The sequence below is a fragment of the Mesoplodon bidens genome (assembly GCF_964165515.1).
Source record: "Mesoplodon bidens genome assembly, contig: HAP1_SCAFFOLD_266, whole genome shotgun sequence".
In the NCBI taxonomy this organism is placed as follows: Eukaryota; Metazoa; Chordata; class Mammalia; order Artiodactyla; family Ziphiidae; genus Mesoplodon; species Mesoplodon bidens.
In genome coordinates this window covers 265924-287422 of record NW_027671364.1, presented here as the reverse complement: position 1 = coordinate 287422, position 21499 = coordinate 265924, and the positions used below count along the sequence as shown (strand labels likewise).

Sequence of the window (21499 nt, the reverse complement as noted above, 5' to 3'; positions counted from 1 at the left end):
AGCAAAAAAACAAACAACCCAATCCAAAAATGGGCAGAAGACTTAAATAGGCATTTCTCCAAAGAAGATATACAGACTGCCAACAAACACATGAAAGAATGCTCAACATCATTAATCATTAGAGAAATGCAAATCAAAACTACAATGAGATATCATCTCACACCAGTCAGAATGGCCATCATCAAGAAATCTAGAAACAATAAATGCTGGAGAGGGTGTGGAGAAAAGGGAACACTCTTGCACTGCTGGTGGGAATGTGAATTGGTACAGCCACTATGGAGAACAGTACGGAGGTTCCTTAAAAAACTAAAAATAGAAGTACCATATGAGCCAGCAATCCCACTACTAGGCATATACCCTGAGAAAACCATAATTCAAAAAGAGACAAGTACCAAAATGTTCATTGCAACTCTATTCACAATAGCCCGGAGCTGGAAACAACCTAAGTGTCCATCATCGGATGAATGGATAAAGAAGATGTGGCACATATATACAATGGAATATTACTCAGCCATAAAAAGAAACGAAACTGAGCTATTTGTAATGAGGTGGATAGACCTAGCGTCTGTCATACAGAGTGAAGTAAGTCAGAAAGGGAAAGACAAATACTGTATGCTAACACATATATATGGAATTAAAAAAAAATGTCATGAAGAACCTAGGGGTAAAACGGGAATAAAGACACAGATCTACTTGAGAATGGATTTGAGGATATGGGGAGGGGGAAGGCTAAGCTGTGAGAAAGCGAAAGAGGGGCCTGGACATATATACACTACCAAACGTAAGGTAGATAGATAGTGGGAAGCAGCCGCATACCACAGGGAGATCAGCTCGGTGCTTTGTGACCGCCTGGAGGGGTGTGATGGGGAGGGTGGGAGGGAGGGAGATGCATGAGGGAAGGGATGTGGGAACAGATGTATATGTATGACTGATTCACTGTGTTATAAAGCAGAAACTAATAAAAAAATAGAAACTGGATAAGCATAAAAAAAAATCAAGATGAATATAAGGTTGGCTCCCTGTGTGGTGCTGAGGGAGAAATCATCTCATGGCTGACTCTTTCCTGCCTTCTGGTGGTTGTAGACAATTATTTTTTTTATTTTTTTAAAAATTTATTTATTTAATATATTTATTTTTGGCTGCATTGGGTCTTCGTTGCTGCGTGCGGGCTTTTCTCTAGTTGCAGCCAGCGGGAGCTACTCTTCATGGCGGTGCACAGGCTTCTTATTGCGGTGGCCTCTCTTGTGGCAGAGCACGGGCTCTAGGCACTTGGGCTTCATTCGTTGTGGCCCACGGGCTCTAGAGCACAGACTCAGTAATTGTGGCGCAAGGGCTTAGTTGCTCCGTGGCATGTGCGATCTTCCAGACCAGAGCTCGAACCCATGTCCCTTGCATTGGCAGGCAGATTCTTAACCACTGCACCACCAGGGAAGCCCCTTGTAGACAATTCTTGCTCTTCCTTGGCTGGTTCATGCATCTCTTTTATGTCTACCTCCGTCTTCACACAATGCTGTCCCCTGCGTGTGTGTTGTCACTGTGTATCCTCTTCTCTTCTTATAAAGACATGAGTACTTGGATTTAGGGCCCTCCCTAATCTAGTATGACCATATCTCAACTAATTCTATCAATATAGACCCTATTTCCAGATATGGTCACATTCTGAGGCTTAGGGTAGACATGATTTTGGAGGGACAATATGCAACTCCATCATCTATTCCTAATTTGCTGAAGATTTTTATGACAAATTTGTGTTACATCTTGTCAGATGCCTTATCTCTTTCCACAGAGATGACAGTATGATTGGCGCTTTTAGTCTGATTACTATGAAAATCGCATTGATTGATTTTCAAAAGTGAAACCAACCTTGCATTCTTGGAAATAAACTTATCTTTTCATGGGAAATTAATACATTTATGTATTGCTGGATTTAATTTTCTAATATGTCGTTAAGGATTTTTGTGGCTAAGTTCAAGAGTTTTGTTAGGTAGTATTTTTTTTTTTTTTTTTTTTTTTTTTTTTTTGCGGTACGTGGGCCTCTCACTGTTGTGGCCTCTCCCGTTGCGGAGCACAGGCCCCGGATGCGCAGGCTCAGCGGCCATGGCTCACGGGCCCAGCTGCTCCGCGGCATATGGGATCCTCCCGGACCGGGGCACGAACCCGTATCCCCTGCATCGGCAGGCGGACTCTCAACCACTGCGCCACCAGGGAGGCCCAGGTAGTATTTTTTAATGTCTTTTTTGGTTACTTTTATATTGAGATAATTTGACATACCATAAAATTCACCCCTTTTAAATGTACAATCCAGCGGTTTTTAGCATACAGTTGACCCTTGAACAACGAGGGATTGATCTGCGTATAATTTATAGTCAGTCCTCTGTATCCAGGGTTCCTCTGCATCCACGGATCCAACCAACCATGGACCGTGTGGTACTGTAGTATTTACTATTGAAAAAAGATCCATATATAAATGAACCTGTACATTTCCAACCTGTGTTATTCAAGGGTCAACTGTATCTACAAAGTTGTGCAAATATTACCACTACTTAATTTCAAAACATTTTCTTCAACACCAAAAGCAACTTAGTACCTTTTAGCAGTCTCTTCCCACTATTCCCTCTCCTCCCTACTGGTAACCACTAATCTATTTTTTGTCTCTATACTCTATTTTGGATAAACCCTACTGATATTCTTCAAGTGTGTTAATCTTTTAATATCATCTTATAACTTCTTTTCGATAATATCTCCCTTATAGCTACTTTCCCTCATTCTAATTTGCCTTTAGTTTCTTGAGTCCTACAACACACAAATACACAAAGTCCTTCTTTGGTACTTTCATCATTTCTTCCAATTCTAGTTCTTCTATTGACTATTATTCTCCTGCTTATAAGTCACATTTTCCTGATTCTTGGCATGTCTAGGAATTTTCTTAATTGGATGCAGGACAGTATAACTACTACATTGCTGAATGTCTAAAATTTATTTTCCTCCTTTAAAGAGTGCTGACTTTTTTTCTAGAAGGCAATTAAATTATTCACATATCAGGTTGGTTTTTCTCAAGACTTATTTTGAAGCATTGCTAATTTGAGGGTAAAATAGGTTTTACGCTGGAGCAAATTTAGGCTTATTACTACTAGTAGTCTTATTTCTAGGCTAGAAATATTAGGCTTACTACTGTAATTATTTTACTACTAAAATATTAACCTTCTGGGAACTTTACGGAATGTCCTAGGTTATGACAATTGATTCTCCAGTAATGTTGGTTGGATCTTTCATATCTCTGCACCCCATGTAATCTCTGAGCATTTTCTAGTGTTTACCACCATCCTGTCATTTTTCCTAATCTCATAAACTTTCATTGCATTGTCCACATATGCAGTTTAGTATTCTGCAAAGACTCAGTGCAATTACTGTTCAGGGTTTTGGTGCTCTTTTTCTATATAGGTTCCTCCTATGTCGAACTATGCCTTACAACTTACAACTACCTCAGTGCTCCTGAACTTCAATCTCTTTATGCTTAGCTCAGTGATATTACTGTGCTCTACTTGGGATCTCTTTCTCTGCCTTGTGGTTCATAATGTGTCTCTAGACAATTTTATTTCTCACACTACTTATTTTCTCACTTTGGGGAATCCCAGGCCTGTGCTGTCAATTGTCCAAGGTCTATTTTTGTTTGTTTGTTTTTGTTTGTGTTTTTTTCCCTATTCTCCACTTGTTTGTGGTGGAGGTTAAGTCTGGCTATTTTATTTGATATTGCCAGAAGCAGAAGTCTAGTTCATAAATTTTAATTAGTATATTAATTCAGAAATCAATTCCCCCACTCTTTCTCTCTTGCAGTTATAATTAATAAGTAGTTCAGTACTTCAGGGGACTTTATTGTTAATCATGTGATTTGTTGACAGGTTTTTAATATATTTATTTTACTTTTTTAATATATTTGTATAAAGGTAGTTATTATGTGCACATAAAATACAGTTAATAAAATACAAAACAAACTACTTCCTATATATTATTACATACTTAATGTCCTTTTCTGAACTTGCTTTATGTTGTGAAAAATCACTTAACTTTGACTCTTGGCTTTTAATAAAAAGTAAGTACAACATCAGTAGTTTGAAAAACATTATTTTGTTTTATTTTATATTGTATACAATTTTAATGAAGACTTTAGTAAAAACTTTATGTGATATATAAAGTAAATTTAAAAACATGAACTCTGAAATTAGGCTGCTTGAGTGTGAATCCCTATTTTATCATTTATTTGGTCTGTAACCTAGGAATGGTTAGTTATACTTTTTATATGTTATCTTCCTAATCTGGGAAATAATAACATCTATTTCACAGAGTTGTGAAGAGTAAATTATGTGTGTGTGCTTAAAACCGCTGGTACATCTAACAGCTGTAAAAGTAGTTATTATTATTCCTGTACACAAGAGAAAATATAAAGAAGAAATAATACAGAATTAACTTTACAAGTATAATTAAATTCATTTTTATGATGAAAAGTAAAGTAACTGAAAAGGCAAAATAAAATAGCACTTCTGTTGATCACTCAGGATCTGAACCAAGTTCTGAAATAAGACAAAAGTGTGACCAAGTAGAAGAACAGAGTATCACTTGTGCCTCTCTACAAAGCTAGAGTATATTTTTCTGTAAGATTCCTGTGTCTATATAGACCTTGTAAAAGGTCAGGACTCACACTTGTCCAGGTGAGAGAAAGAGACACCAAGGGCCCTGATTGAGAAATGATGCAAAGCACTTTAGTTCTCTGAAAAGGAGTAAGGCATGTATCAAAGAGCAGATTTTAAAACAAGATATCTCATTTTCATAGAAAGAAACGTAAGAATTGGAGAATGCTCATTCCCACTTAGAAAACACATAATGAGCTAGAAACTGTCACTAGTCCTGCTTTCCACCTGGGATCATTTTTGCTGTTGCTCCTTTTGTTATTTTTATCCCTTCCGTGCTTTTTGTTCTTATAAGTTTATGCATTAAAAAATTACATTATGTTCATTACATTTGAATTTGGGGGTAAGTGGAGCCAAATTAATGTATTTAATCTGTCACCTTTAAGTGGAAGTCTTGCTTACATTCCCTCTTCTGAAAACGTACTGACTAAACCTTTATTTCAGAACATCAGTATAATGCAGAAAATAACTGCTTTATGGGGTGTTTCTAAACCTTTTCTTTTTTAAATCACATAGCCCAACCAAAATAAAACAGGCTATTATTTATTGCTTGGTAAGTCAGCTATACACTGCTATCTTACCTAATTTGCCTAACACAGTTAAAGGTTGTTATCCAGGAGAATTCAAGGCTGACATTAGTTTAGGATAATGAGGTAGCAGAATATGTAATTTGTTTTGCATAGACTGAGCACTGTTGTAAGTAATGGAGATTTATGTTAATAGCAAAGTCAGCATAACTGACGTTGCAGACAAAGAGTAAACGAAATTTATGCACCATCGAGCTATTATTTTGATAAAGTAGATTTTCCTCCCAGAGATATTTAAAGGCCTTAGTAAAATAGTATCAATACATAGAAGCAGCCATTACATACTGTTATCAAATTATGTTTTCTTAAAACTGACTTATCTGATGGGAGTAATCCAATCACAGGGTACAGTACTAGGTAAGAAATAATCAGGTTAAAAAATTATAACACAGTTACTTAAATTTGAATATAAGTTTTAACGGTTAATGTAGGAGTTTTTCAGTTTATCTACAATGCTTAATGTTAAAAAATTGTATCAATTTACTTATAAATTTTTATTGTCTCAATAATGCATTCCAATTTGCTGTGAGACTTTATAAACAAATGTCACAAGTCTGCTCCTTGTTTTTCTTAGTTCTAAGATAAGGTATTTGACTAGGTAGTACTTACTGTTAAACAAACAGATCAGAATTCATGGATACTTGAATACAATTGTCAGGTGAACACTAATGATAGCTGAAAGCTTAAGTAGGGTCTTTCCCAAGAATGCCTGTTTTTTTTAAAATTAATTTTTATTGGAGTATAGTTGCTTTACAATGTTGCATTAGTTTCTACTGTACAGCAAAGTGAATCAGCTATACGTATTCATATATCCCCTCTGTTTTGGATTTCCTTCCCATTTAGATCATCACAGAGCACTGAGTAGAGTTCCCTGTGCTATACAGGTTTTCATTAGTTATCTATTTTATGCATAGTATCAATAGTGTATATGCGTCAATCCCAATCTCCCAATTCATCCCACCACCACCCCTCCATGGCTTTCCCCCCTTGGTGTCCATACGTTTGTTCTCTACATCTGTGTCTCAACTTCTGCCCTGCAAACCGGTTCATCTGTACCATTTTTCTAGGTTCCACATACATGCGTTAATATATGATATTTGTTTTTCTCTTTCTGACTTACTTCACTCTGTATGACAGTCTCTAGATCCACCCACGTCTCTACAAATGACCCAATTTTGTTCATTTTTATGTCTGAGTAATATTCCATTGCATATATGTACCACATCTTCTTTATGCATTCCTCTATTGATGGGCATTTAGGTTGTTTCCATGTCTTGGCTATTGTAAATAGCGCTGCAGTGAACACTGAGATGCACGTTTCTTTTTGAATTATGTTTTTCTCTGGGTATATGCCCAGTAGTGGGATTGCTGGGTCATATGGTAGTTCTATTTTTAGTTTTTTCAGGAACCTCCATACTGAGATCCTTCAACTTCTAGGAATGCCCTGTCCCAGAACTCCCTCATAAATGCACTATATGGGATGCATGGGTCCATGCACCCTCACTGCAATGTCAGGACAGCTCTAGACAGTCGGTGTTTCTAAATTTAAAGGAGTGGGTGGATATAGAAGGAGAAGTTGAGGCCGTGCAACAAGACAGGATTGCAGGCTCTGCAAAAGTATTGTGCTATGATAGAAGTGGATTTTCACTCTGATGTTCATGCTCTTTGAGCATTTTAGGAACCAATATTGCATCTCCAGTGCAAGGAGAACTATGCTTTTTATTGTTTTGAAGGACATGTGCGTGTGTGTTTAGTCTAAAATCGCATCTGTTACACGGAAATAGATAAACATCTAATCACGGTGGTCATCTCGTTATATACCCCCATGTCTAAATGACAAAAAGATTTTCTTCCTTATCTCTATTCAATTGTTCATTTATTTTGGTCACAGTATAAAAAAGGGGAGTGTGTGTGTGTATGTGTATATGTGTGTATGTGTGTCTCTGTGTGTGTGTGTAGGAGTTAGAAAACATATTGTAATTTTAGCAGCTTCTATGTTTCCTATTCTTGCCACACCTTTAAACAATAAGAAATCCTTCAACTTCTAGGAATGCCCTGTCCCAGAACTCCCTCATAAATCACTCCCTTCCATTAATTTATATTGAAAAAAATTTTTGCAAGTTTCAAGATAAAAACCATTCTTATTTTCTATGGGATATTTTCCTTAATCCTTTAGTTTGGGTCACATTTTTATTTAGGGCTCAGTAACACTCAGACATTACATTTGTCATCATTCTATTCAAGCTTTAGATATGGAATCCTTCCTTCCATTTACCTCTGCTCCATGTCCCCTGTGGCCAAGGAATGGTTGTTTATTTCTGGATAGTTATGGGATCTAACACAGTTGGCCACTGTTACGTTCACTATATGCTTTTATATTTGGCTTTCTAATTTATGAATATTTGCATTAAAAAGTATGATTAAAATAATGGCTAACTTATCTACATTTAATCTAAATAGAAAATAAACCCTGTTAAGGGTTGTGACTTCTTTAAGAAGATTTTTCCTCAATCTTCCACTATTTAAGAGAAATAATTAAATTATGATTCTGTCATGAAACTATTTCCAAAAGAGAATAACATTACTAAGTCTACATATTTTAGAGGCATATCATGTACAGATACTGAGACCATTTTAATGTTGAAAATGTATTCCATCTACCATCGGAAGGCTGATATACAGTGACATAATTGTATTTTTTGACTCTTAGAAATATGTTGACTATTAACTATGTTGTAACCTGAAATTTAAAAGTGGTTTTGTGGTTCCAATTTTTTTTCTTTTTAAGAAAATATCCAATGTATACAATATTTATTGAAGAATTATTTTCTACATGTTTCACTAACTTATTATTATTTCCTTTAACTCTACAATATTTTCTTATCATGGTTATTAAATAGTATATAAGCTTACATTTTTTTCTGGGGTATGAAGCCAAGTAAAGATATAGATCACATTAAAGTCTATTTTAAATTAAAAGTAAAGATCAAAAGCACATCTGGTAGGAAATGGTAGCCAAAGGGAAGAAACCAGAGAATAATATAATAAAGAGTAAAAATACCACCTGCTCACAATTTCTTTCTCTTTTTTGAGCTGTAGTTCCTTAGAATATTATAGAATATTAAGAATTTGGCACAAAACTCTACTTTATATATTCTAGGCAGCTGTGCCACCCTGGATATCTTCAAATATATTACTCAAATATAGTCATTACATTTTTTACTCATATAATTTTCTTGGTACATAAAAGTATATTTAATGTTTATAAGCAGTTATATGTAAGTACCTTCAATCTGTTTGAAAATTGTGACTATATTATTAGGATACTTAAGTATGTATGTGACTTTTATAATTATCAAATATTTGTGAGTACTTAGTATGGTATTATTAATTTTTTTTTCAGTACGCGGGCCTCACACTGCTGTGGCCTCTCCCGTTGCAGAGCACAGGCTCCGGACGCGCAGGCTCAGCGGCCATGGCTCATGGGCCCAGCCGCTCCGCGGCATGTGGGATCTTCCCGGACCGGGTCACGAACCCGTGTCCCCTGCATCGGCAGGCAGACTCTCAACGACTGCGCCACCAGAGAAGCCCTAAAATGTTTTTCTTATAATATCACAGGTGAGTATACGTACTGGGGAGAATAGAGTTCAGGAAACATTTCCTCAATGCCCTAAAAGCTGCTAACGTGAGGCACTAACCATTTTTCTTATTGAAAATAAATAAGTTGTCTAGTTTCATATGGAGTTTATGTCTGTAACGACTACCTATGGGCTCATGAATCATGAAAGGTAAAAACAGCAGAACATATGGTGGTTTTTGCATATTTTCTCCAGAGAGCCCATTTCGAAAGTTTTTCAGAATTTGTCTTAAATTTGCCAGCATTACTCATCCAATTTTCATGAAGAAAGAAAAATATCATTTTTTTCCTTCTTTTTAGAGATTGGAGAGGAAAACTGCAAAGTAAATTTTGGTATTATATGTATATATACACATTTGTATAACATTTTGTATTCTGCTAAAATATTAACACTATCTGAGCCTTCAGTATAACCATCTGATTAGGTAGAGTCTATTTATTATAAAGATTAGTAAACACAATTTTAGCACTAGGCATTGCCTTAGGTTTAGACTACATGAAAACTGGCCTGACCCTAACAAGTCATGAACAACTCAGAATCTTCCTTAATGAGCTCACAATGTCTCAGAAGTAGAAGACAGGAAAAATCAATAATCATATTACAATAAACTAAATAGATGTATAACACTATTAACAGTAGTCATCAGACCTTCTAATGTTCCTAAGCTTAATCATTACCTAATTTAATCATCACAATGCATTTATCATCCCTGTTACACAGTTGAAAATTGAGAGGTTAAATTATTTGCCCATTAGTAATAGTAGAACATAAAGACTAAGACCAATCCCACAATCTGACAACAGAATCCAAAATTTCTTGGAAAGGGACACTTGGTTTATGTTGAAATTACTTTTAGTGCCATGGAGGACAAGGTAGAAGGTAAATGTGAGGATAATAAGAGTGAAACACAAGCTGATTCTTGAAGTGTAACTAAGAATTTCATGTGAAGGTGGTGAGATACACATTGCAAACCAAAAATCAACTCATACACAGGTCTTGGATAATTATGACTTAGTCATTATTTGCTATGCAGTACAAGTAACTTATGTTTACAATATGTAAAAAACTGTGGTGAAAGTGGGGATGAAATGTTAGAGTGAGCTAAGTTATATGAATGGAAAATGTGTAATTACATGCAAAATTGACAGAACTTGGTGACTAATATGAAAAAGGTGAGAACCTTGAAATTATTGTTATATACTCTTATTGTCAATGTTTAACTCTAAAAGTGATATAGACACAGTCTTCCATTTAATCTTAATGTAATGTCTCCTTGCCTATAGTAATGTTGATATTTTAACCCAATAAAATATGCATGTACACTAATTATGACATATTGAACAAGTTTTCAGCATACATTTAAAGAATTCCTGATGTAATCAAGATATCTAGTATCCTTTACAACTACAAGTGAAGAAACAACCCAGAGCTTTCTTTTACCTTGCTCCCCAAGTATGGGAAAAATTTCTCAAAGATGGGAAACAAAAGACATATTGATGCCTTTGTTATCAAGCAGTACAACAGTAGCATTGAGTTTTTCTCTTATAGATCTAGATATTACAGAAATCCCATAGGTAATGTTCTGAAGATAGCATCACAAAATGGCAAATGTAAGTGGACAGATCTGGGATGCTCGGTCACCACGCCTGCATATGAACTGTTTTCGTATTGTGGCCCATGGCACTGTATTTTCAGTAAAGTCTGCACTCAAATAACTCTCTTACCCTCAAGTTGAGATCTATTAGTTATTGGTATCAGACTGGGAAACAGAATCAGCAAAGGTAAAATTAGCTTTACAGCAAAAAGTTTACTAGTGAGGTAGAGAGCCCCGATTTAATGACAAAATGTTCAGTGGGAAGATAAAGTATTTCTTCCACTGAACAACATAAGAAAAATTGCATAAAGCAAAGATGTTTTGTATCACAATTGCTGGTGTCATCATCATTTACCACCAGGTAGCAAAGCTCTTATAAAGCATTGGTAAATAAGACAGTGAAGCATTAGTGTAATAATAGAAAAAAAAAGCCCAGTAAAATAGAATAAAAGAGAAGCCAGACAGACATACACTTTACATGGTTAGCTCATGTGTGACAAATCTTCCACTGCAGTGAAATGTAGTATTTTTAAGAAATACTGTGGTTTCATTTAAATAGGTACACAGGAAAACAAAAATGTGACCCCTACCTCACACTAAACACAAAAATATATTCTAGGTAGGTTATAGATTTAAATGTGAGTAAAAATAGTTATCTCTTACAAGACAAAACATAGGGAAATATCTTCAAAATCTTGGAGTAGGAATTATTTCTTAACCAGGCCTTGAAAAGCAATAACCATACAGGAAAAGATAAGAGATTGGACTATATTAAGAATAAGAACTTCTGCTCATAAAAGGCATTTTATAAGAGTAAATACACAGGCCAAAGTATGGATAAAGTTATTTAAAAAATATATTTTTCTAAGAAAAGACTTATATCCCCAAATATAAGGAATTCCAATGTATTAATAATAAAAGGCAAATAACCCCACAAGAGTTGGCAAAAGAAAGGGATGACCCAAAACTTATATGCATACCATTATTAGTCATCAGGAAAAATGTATATTAAAGCAAAGTTAGGATTCATTACATACTCAACACGATGGCTAAAATGTAAAAGAAAAAATACCAAAATGTGATGAATGTGTTTAACAACTGGAGTTCATATATATTACTGTTTGGAGTGTAAACTGGTAGAACACCTTTGGAAAAGTTTGGTATTATCTACCATATTAAACATATGCACATCTGTAATATAATTATCTAGAATCAATATGTGTATATGCCTATAGGAGCATTATCTGTAACAGTTAGTGACTGGAAACTATCTAAATGCTTCTCATGAGTAGAAAAATAAACCAGTTATAGTTTATTTGAACAATGGAACACTATACAGCAAGGAGATTTTATACACTTAGTATATTAGCAACCATATGGATAAATCTCAAAAACACAGTGTTGAGTGAAAGAAGCCAAAGACAAAAAACTATATTCTTTACGATCCCATTACACAAAGTTCCGATATAGACAAAACAAGTCTATGTTGGGAGAATTCAGGATTGTGGTTGTGCTTGGGACATATTGACTGGTAGGAGACATTAAGGGTCTTTTGAGGTGTGGTGATGTTCGTTTCTGCATCTGAGTGGTGTTGATGCAAAGATGGGTTGATTTTGTGAAACTTCAACATGCTGTAATATTTTGGATTATGTAGTTTTCTGATTGAATGAGTCTCATCAAATATTGACAATGGTTACTTAATTACCAAGTTTGTGGAATTTCTTTCTGCTTGTACTTTATTGTTTGAGTTTTACTATTGAGCATGCATTATCTTCTCAAAAACTATATATTATCCTTTTCATAGTTTATAACATTGTTTTTCTTCAAGTTTATCTATAAAATCAAGATGTTAACTCTGCTTGCAGACCGTTGTGCATTAATTGTTTTTCAAGAATGGGAGTTTTAGTATCTCTAATGGAGAGGTTGTCAAGACATTAGTTGGTTAATGTATCAGTAATAATGCAGAGTTTATGTTTATAGCCATTATGTCTTTTGATTTCAGTTAATGGAAACAAATGACAAACACTATTATTGGAGAATATATGGAAAAATTAAAAATGATGCTTTCATCTAATGACACTTTTTTTTTTTTTTGGCGGTACGTGGGCCTCTCACTGTTGTGGCCTCTCCCGCTGCGGAGCACAGGCTCCGGACGCGCAGGCTCAGCAGCCATGGCCCACGGGCCCAGTCGCTCCACGGCACGCGGGATCCTCCCGGACCGGGGCACGAACCCACGTCCCCTGCATCAGCAGGCGGACTCTCAACCACTGCGCCACCAGAGAAGCCCAAATGACACTTTTTATGAATTGATGATGTTGTCTGATTTGTCATATACTTGCTTGTATAAGTGGATACTAATGTATAGACAAAAATATATTTCAGTGAAATGGTATTTAAAATGGGCTCTGTACTAAAGAATATCAAATAAGTATAGTTTCAACTTTATAGTGCTAGGAAGATACTTGTAAGAAAAACAGAAAAAGCAAGCAGTGAATCATATGGATATATCTATAATTTTAACAACAATCTACAGAAGGGAAGAACAGTGTAGGCAGGAGAAATTGCGTGAAAAAATCTTAGAAGATACTGTATTCAAACTGAAGATAGAATGATATGTACTTTTTAAATAAATGCAGAAGTCAACAAACTTTTTGTTTATAGGGTCAAATAGTAAATAGTTTTGGCTTTGTAGATGGTACAGTCTTTGTGACAACTACTAAACTCAGCATTTGTAGCACAAAAGCAGCCACAGATGATATGTAGACGTATGTAAACAAATGGGCAAGTCTGTGTTACAATAAAACTTTATTAAACAATTAGCAGGTGACAGACCAGATTTGACCCACAGGTTAGTTTTCAGACTCCTAAAATAGATTGCTATGAAACTTAAATTCTAAGTTTTTCGATTCTGATGTAAAAGGACTTTTTTTTTTGTGGTACGCAGGACTATTTTTATTATAAATTTTTAATTCTGCAGCATTAGGTAAAATGTAGTAAGATGCATTACTAGGTAATATCTTAAGCAGTACACATTAAGTATGGAGTTTTCCCTAAAAATATAGAAATACCGGGCTTCCCTGGTGGCGCAGTGGTTGAGAGTCCACCTGCCGATGCAGGGGACAGGGGTTCATGCCCCGGTCCGGGAAGATCCCACATGCCGCGGAGCGGCTGGGACCGTCAGCCATGGCCGCTGAGCCTGCGCGTCCGGAGCCTGTGCTCCACAATGGGAGAGGCCACAACAGTAAGAGGCCCGCGTACCACACACACACAAATATATATATATATATATATATATATATATATATATATATATAATATATATATAGAAATACCATATGATCCAGCAATTCCACTTATGGGTTTTTCAAAGCGTCTTATCAAGTGATGAATGGATAAGAAGATGTGGGGTGTGTGTGTGTGTGTGTGTGTGTGTGTGTGTGTGTGTGTATGTATGTATATATATATATATATATGCATATATATATGGATAATATTCCATATATATATGAGATATTACTCAGGCATAAAGAAGAATGAAATCTTATCATTTGTGACAACAAGGATGGACCTAGAGGGTATTAATGCTAAGTGAAATAAGTCAGACAAAGACAATTACAGTATGATGTCACTTATTCGTGGCAACAAAAAAGTTAACCAACATAACAGAATAGTAAGGCAGTCATAGATACAGAGAACAATGAAGTGGTTGCCAGAGGGGAGAAGGGTACGGTGTTGAGAGAAATAGCTGAGGGAGATTAAGACTTACAAACTGGGCTTCCCTGGTGGCGCAGTGGTTGAGAGTCCGCCTGCCGATGCAGGGGACATGGGTTCGTGCCCCAGTCTGGGAAGATCCCCCATGCTGCGGAGCAGCAGTTACAAAATAAATGCATCCTGGGGACAAAATGGGCACCATGGAGAATATAGTCAATGATATTATAATAATTTGGTTACAGATGGTATTTAGAGATATTGTGGTGATCATTTTGTAATGTATATAAATATCAAATCACTATACTGCGCACCTGGAACTCTGTGTTGTAGTTCAACTAAATTAAAAATATACTTCAATTGGATTAAAAAAAACCACTCCTGGCAAAAATGAATTAAGCAAGAAATTGTAAAATATTTGATCAATGTGTTAAAAGTGGAAAATCATCATAAGAGATCTGATACATGAATGTTGAGGTCCCTGAAAGAGTAAAATCAAAGCAAAGATACAAAGCAAATATTAAACATTCTGATACAAAGTTTTCTGAAACAAAAAAGGCTTTGAAATTGTTTATTAAAAAGAACAATGAGCATTCAATTGCAATGACCAATAGCAAATAATACTGTGGAAAAATTACTAGGCTTTAAAAATAAAAATACTTTGGGCAGCTAGAATAAAAGCACAGGAGAAATAGAAGTGAATAAAAATTAGAATTTTAAGAGCCTTTTCGGAGAGAAATTCTCTGTGTCAGAAGATAATAGAGAAACATATTTAAGATATGCAAGGAGAGAAATGATGAATCATGAAATTTTTACCAGCCAAGCAGACTGAATATCGAAAGTCCTGACATCAAATCATGAAAGATCTAGGGTAATATTGTTCCCATGAACAATGGAATGAACAGACTTCAGAAAACAGAATCCTTAGAAAGTGACATAAGGACAGATGGTACATAGAAAATTTGCAGTTCCTTACTCAACTTAGACTGAATAAGGATTGTGTGTGTGAGAGAGAGCGCGATCTTGGTGGTAGATACCAGGGTGACTACCTTACAGCAATTCATTAAGTTCTACCTCTGTTGAGGGTGCTTTTCTATACACGTGTTTTATTTTATAGAAAATTATTTTAAAAGCAACTAGATAGATAATATAATTTAATTAAAAAACATAAATATCAAATATATAGATACATATTGAACATATAGAACATAGATATATAAATAATAGATAAAACTGTAGCTAAAACTAATACTAAATCTGCACAATGAAACAACCGAGCTTGTATTAAATGAAGAGGCCTCAGGAGACTAGAAGTGATGTCGCTCCCGATCTTGGTTCAGATGACGCTCCTGGGCTCCAGGTCCAGGCCTTTACAGGAGTGAGACCAGAACCTGCAGCACAAACATAGGCAATGGAGTCACTGAGGAAGTGTACAGTCAGATGGAAGAGGGCTCCCTGGGGAGGGTGAGCAGGATCTGGAAGGCTCCTCGGGCCCTGGACTTGGCCTTGGGCCCTCATGTCCCCAGGGGTCAGATCCACAGGGCACTGGGGTCTGTTTGCTGCTCTTTGCTGAACGTGTGGTCTGCTAGCAGGGAGTGTCTAGAAATGTCCTACAGGACCGATTATACCTGGGCTTTTGGCCGGGCAGCCTTCAACTGACGGGTCCCTGGACAGTGAGACTGAGGCAGAGGAAAGCAGGGGGGCTCAGGGATCCAGGACGAAAAGGCTGATTCCCAACCACCCTGGGCCCTGTGAGGAGCCGGAGGTCTGATGACACAGGGGCTGGGTGAACCTGCCCCTCCATCCTACACTCAGTGTAACTGCTCATAAGACCTGCACACTGGAAATGGAGACACCTGGAGTTTCTATTTTCCCTTATAATTCTTTCTAACCCCCAGCCAAACTCTCCTGAGGTTTATAATTTTAAAATGTTATTATGCTGCTGTAATGAAAACATACGTTTTATCTGTTTAGCATATTGCAACTTTAAAAGTGGACAGAAGACACTGCTTTTCAAACTGTAATAAGACAAGTTATATTTATGTTATTTAATGACAGAGTTGGAAAAACAAATAAAAAGAACATGAGTAACTTGAATCCTGCCCCTTTAACTCATCCCAAATAAGCATTTCACTGAACTGCTTTCTGGTTTTCCTTAACTTGAATTGAACACATACACAAAAGAATCTACAGAACCTCCAACCTCAGGTTGAGAAATGGTGCCGTGAAGTGACCCAGGTCCCCCAGGGGCCCCACAGAGGGTGAGGGACCCCCAGGGCTTGGGCAACTCCAGGCAGGCTGGAATCCTGCAGTGGCCCAACCTGATGCCAGGACTGTGAAGCACCCACAGGGATGCAGAGCTGGGCCAGGTGAGCTCTCTGCTTGCAAGAGCACTGGGCTCCTGTGTCCTCTTCACACTTTTCCCAGGAGTGCTGGGACTGGGGAGGTCGAGGACCCCCCAACCTCTCACCACAGCTAGCGATTAACTGGGGATGCTCCCTGCTGCCTTTAGGGCGGTTGGGAGGGCAGGGCTCGGTCCTGCAGAGAGAGGTGATGAACTTTCCAGTGGGGCTCTTCAAAGGGAACACGCTGGAACAGCACCTCCTAGAGTCATGCACATGGTGGCCCCGCAGTGCCCTACAGCCTCCCCTGTAGATGTAACAGCTGCCGGAGGATGCAGCCCAGCAAACATGGGGGCTTGTGTGGATGGGTACATGTGCCCTGGGGAGATGTGCTCCTGGCATCCTCCACTTGTCTGCAGGGTTTATTACCATCCTCTTGTCACCACCTTTGTGGTCACACTCAACAGCAGTCCCCATTGTTTTGGCTGGTGTTTCTGAAGCACCAAAATGTAAGCTGGGGACTTACAGATGGAGAACACGTGCACTTGTCTGCCCCACCTTTTCACCCCCAGCCCTCCACGTTCATGCTTCCTCTTCCTGGGCTTCCTCTTCATCAGAAAGGAATTCCTCAAAAAGTTCTCTCCAGAAGGGGGACAGAGAATATCTTGACATCTGGAAGGAAGAGAACAGTCAGCCAGGTCCACGGCCACCCAGGGCAGGAAAACAACCATATGGGGCAGCTCACGGCAGAGCCGGACTCCACCGTGGGCCCCTAAGGCTGGGTGGGCCCAGTCCTGCTGACTCGAGCCCCATCTCCTGCTCAGGCCACTCATGGTGACAAAGAGAGATTCAATGGTGCAGACCTCTGGTCAGGAGCCAGGGACATGCTAAGAAAGTGTGGGAGGAGGCCTGCAGAGAGAGAGGATCACATATCTAATAGAAGATCCCAGGACCCCCGGAGCCTGGATGAGACAAGGTCCTCCAGAATGACAATGATAAAAAGAGGGAAAGAGGAGATGGGGTAGGGTTACAAGGAAGAGTCTAGGGATCTGAAAAAGAAAACTGAGAAAAAGACTTGCAACAGGAAATAAATTACCATCCGCATGTTTCTCTCTTTGTCAGAAACGTCATCATCTGTCATGTAGAATTGTGGTGTCCAAGGGCAGCAGCCATGTTGGGGTGGCCATGGGAAAGGAAAGGGAAGATTCAGAGTTGGGATGTGACCTTGAGACCCCTGTGTTCTCATCTCCACGACCTCCCAGGGCCTCAATTGTACCACCTCTGCAATGAAGAAGTGGGTCTCTGACTTCCAACATAAGGCTGCCGCCCTCAACTTTCCTACTCCCCTGTGCACAATACCATAGATGTGCTAACCAGAAAACAAACTTCCATATTAGGCAGTGACAAGTGCAAGAAAGAGCAGCTCATGTGAAAAGATAACTTTTGATGAGCAAATCAAGAAAAGGTGATTATAAAGCACAGTCACGTCTAAGGACATAATTTCTCTCTATTGTATCATTAAAATATGAAAAAAAACAATTCAGAAATCTACACATATTTCATTCTTCTTGCTGATTTCATATTCACCTTCCTCATCCTCCAAAGCAGGAGATATAACCCTAAAGTTCCAGGAAACCTCTGCCATTAGATCCTACCTAAGTGTTGCTCCTACCTGTATCCTCTTCCTCATCACGGCCAAAAATGCTATCCAGAGTTGAATCTGTAGAAACACGAACATGAATTTCCAAGACTTATGGATACACTTAAAATGTTACTAATGTGACTGAGTAATTGGATATTTTATTTTGTTTTATTTTAATACACTGACTTAATCATTGATTGAATTAAATAAATTATAACAGGCACATCTAGCTAGTGGCTACCACACTATAATACACATCTCTCTCTCTCTCTCTCTCTCTCTCCATATATATGTGTATATATATATATATAAAGTATATGGAGGATGTTACCACCGCTCCCCTGGTTATTCCCCTCTGTATGGTCTACCCACTCAAGATGGCTGTTTGCTGATGGTTTACCAAAGGAAAAACCTCTGCCCCGTGAAGGTACTTAGCCCAAGGGGTAAGAGGGATGCGTCCCTCTGCTGGTTTCCCTGGTAACCGATGAGCCCATCTGCTGTCAATTCCCCCTTTAACTGGTAGCCTGCCTATTCCGCCCAGAGAGAAGCATGCTGCTACTGCTGCTGCTGCGTTCTGCCTGCCATCGGCTATCTACAGTGGGATGTCTCTCCAGGACCACTTTGCTTCTGACGTGAAAGATGTCCCATTTATTAAACCATGAATGTCTCTGTCCCTGTCTCCGGGCTCTTTCTTTAGCCATGAGGCTGAGCAAGTACAGGGCTTGCAGGTGTGAGAGGTGCAGCCCAACACCCTCTGCAGGGCAGTTTGCTGGCCAGATTTGATGATTCATTTGTAGGTGTTTCCTAGGCTCATGCACACTTGCCAGGCACTCATGAGACCTTGGGGACACTGAAACAGTAATGTCAACACCCAGATCCTAGAGGAATTCCCGACAGGTGTTCCACTAAGGAAGAGGTAATGAGCATGTCCCAGTGCACCTGTGCTAGACATAATTGGCGAGCAGGTGCAGAAGAGAGGGAGGGACACTCACTCACTTCATGAGGCCATCCTTCTCACCACTGCCTCTGAAACATCCAGGGAAGGAAGGGACAAAATGCCCTTAGAAGGTAAATGGCCTGTACACTGAAAACTACAAACCACTGCTGAAAGAATTAAACAAGGAACAAATAATTGAAGTGACATAGCATATTCATAGACTGGACACTTATTATTGTTGACATTTCTACACTACCCAAAGGTAAGTATAAATTCATTGTAATACCTATCAAAATCCCAATGTCATTTTCAAAGAAATAGAAAAAAATGATCCTAAACTACATATGGAACGACTAAGAACTCCAAACAGACAAAACAATCCTGAGAACAAAGAATATAGATGGAGGTTTCGCACTTCCTGACTTCAAAACACATTACAAAGCCACAGGAATCAAAACTGTATGGTACTGACATAGAAACAGATACATAGCCCTAAAGACCAGAATAAATAACCCCCAAGAAAACTCATAGATACATGGCCAAATGAAATTCACCAAGCTTCTAAGACAACAAATAGGGAAAGTAGAGGTTTTTGTTTGTTTGTTTGTTTGTTTTTGTGGTATGCGTGCCTCTCACTGTTGTGGCCTCTCCCGCTGCGGAGCACAGGCTCTGGATGTGCAGGCTCAGCCGCCATGGCACATAGTTCCAGCCGCTCCGTGGAATTGGGATCTTCCCAGACCGGGGCATGAACCTGCGTCCCCTGCATCGGCAGGCGGACTCTCAACCACTGCGCCAACAGGGAAGCCCAGAAAGTATAGTTTTTTCAACAGTCAATAGGATGAAAATATAACTTACAGAAAGATTAAAAACATATATCAGAAAAGGAGCTAATGTCCAAAATATATAAGAAAAACACTACAACTCAAATGCAAAATAAGTTAAAAAATTAAAAAGGGTAAATAACTGGGTTCAGAAATGTGCAAAGACTTAAATAAGACATTTCCCGAAAAAGACATACAAATGGCTAACAAATATAGGAAAAGGTTCTCAACCTCACTAATCATCAGGGCAATGCAAATCAACACCTCATACCTGTGAGGCTGTGTATTATAAAGAAAAAAAAAATAACAGTTTAAGGCCAAGATGTGGGGAATTGGAAACTTTGTACACTGCTGGTGGGAATGTAAAATGGTGCAGCTATTATGAAAAAGAGTATAGGGGTTCCTTATAAAATTATAAACAGAAATATCATATTACTCAGCAATCACAGTTCTGGGAATATATCCAAAGGAAATTAAATCAGTATCAAAATGAGATGAACATAGGTTCATTGCAGCATTTTCCACAATAGCCTAGATATGCAACCAACTTCACAAAACAAGTAAGGGTCACGTGCCAGAGCTATCTTAGATACTTCAAAACAACTCCGTAAGTCTCTTAGCCCCTTAGAGAGGATGAAAGCAATATTAGAGTTAAAAGTAACTTGTCCCAATTCCCTTAGTCTGGAATACTGAAACAAAATTCTACAGCAGAGGCAGCCGCATAAACACACAGCACCTGCCAGGGTTTACCCATGGAAGAACTGGGAAGGATAAGACCAATGCAGGCCTGAGGAAAGGTCAGAGGGTAGGCAGGTCTGGGGTGTGGGGAGCAGGGGCAGGTCTGTCCGGAAGGAGCAGTGGGTTGTAAGAAGAGCAGTGACCCTGGGTCCTGCTGCCCTGAGTCTCTGTCCTGGGCCTGGTCAAGCCCAGGAGAGCAGGTCAGAAGGGCTGTGAGACAAGTATGTGAAGAAGCCCAGCAGCCCCTTCACACAGCCCTCTAGAATTTTTGCCGCCCATGGAGGGTCTCTAGGGGCAGCTGGACGTGGACCCCTCTCAAATGGAAGCATGTCAGCACACCAGCCTTGGGGAAGTGCAGAGGCTGAGATGAGCTCAAGGAGACTGAGCACATGCAGTGATCCCAGAGCACGTGTTCTGTGACTCATCCATCCCTGGGACTGTCCTTTACAAGAGGAACAAACAGTGAGGACAAAACTTGAGGTGAAACCACAAGTCCTGAAAGTGCAGAGGGAGACAGTTCACTTCTCATCCACCACCTCACCCTTTCTAGAAGAACTTGGTCTCAAGTTTCAAGGGCCCATGAGAGTTTTGACCCACAGGTTCTGTCCATCATAGGTCAATATGCAAAAGAAAACAAACTCTCCTGTGCACAATACCTTAGATGTGCTAACCAGAAAACAAAATTCCATATTAGGCAGTGACAAGCACAAGAAAGAGCAGCTCATGGGGAAAAGATCATTTTTGATGAGCGAATCAAGAAAAGGTGATTATAGAGCACAGTCATGTCTAAGGACACAATTTCTCTCT

General features: G+C 38.6%; 1 long non-coding RNA gene and 1 pseudogene across 2 annotated transcripts in view; both read right to left on the bottom strand.

The window, feature by feature from the left end:
* The window catches only part of LOC308611490 (ferritin light chain-like), a 124692-nt pseudogene extending 112558 nt beyond the window's left edge, over nucleotides 1–12134 (bottom strand). The window contains exon 1 of the transcript in view: nucleotides 11958–12134. The product of the transcript in view is annotated as a ferritin light chain-like (transcript). The remainder of the gene's footprint in view (nucleotides 1–11957) is intronic.
* A 3119-nt stretch (nucleotides 12135–15253) lies between these two features.
* On the bottom strand, nucleotides 15254–17707 carry LOC308611491. The gene is made up of 3 exons (XR_014014917.1): nucleotides 17651–17707; nucleotides 17113–17226; nucleotides 15254–15603 (listed from the first exon to the last, which is right to left on the bottom strand). It is a non-coding gene; the product is annotated as an uncharacterized lncRNA (long non-coding RNA).
* Nucleotides 17708–21499: the final 3792 nt, after the last annotated feature.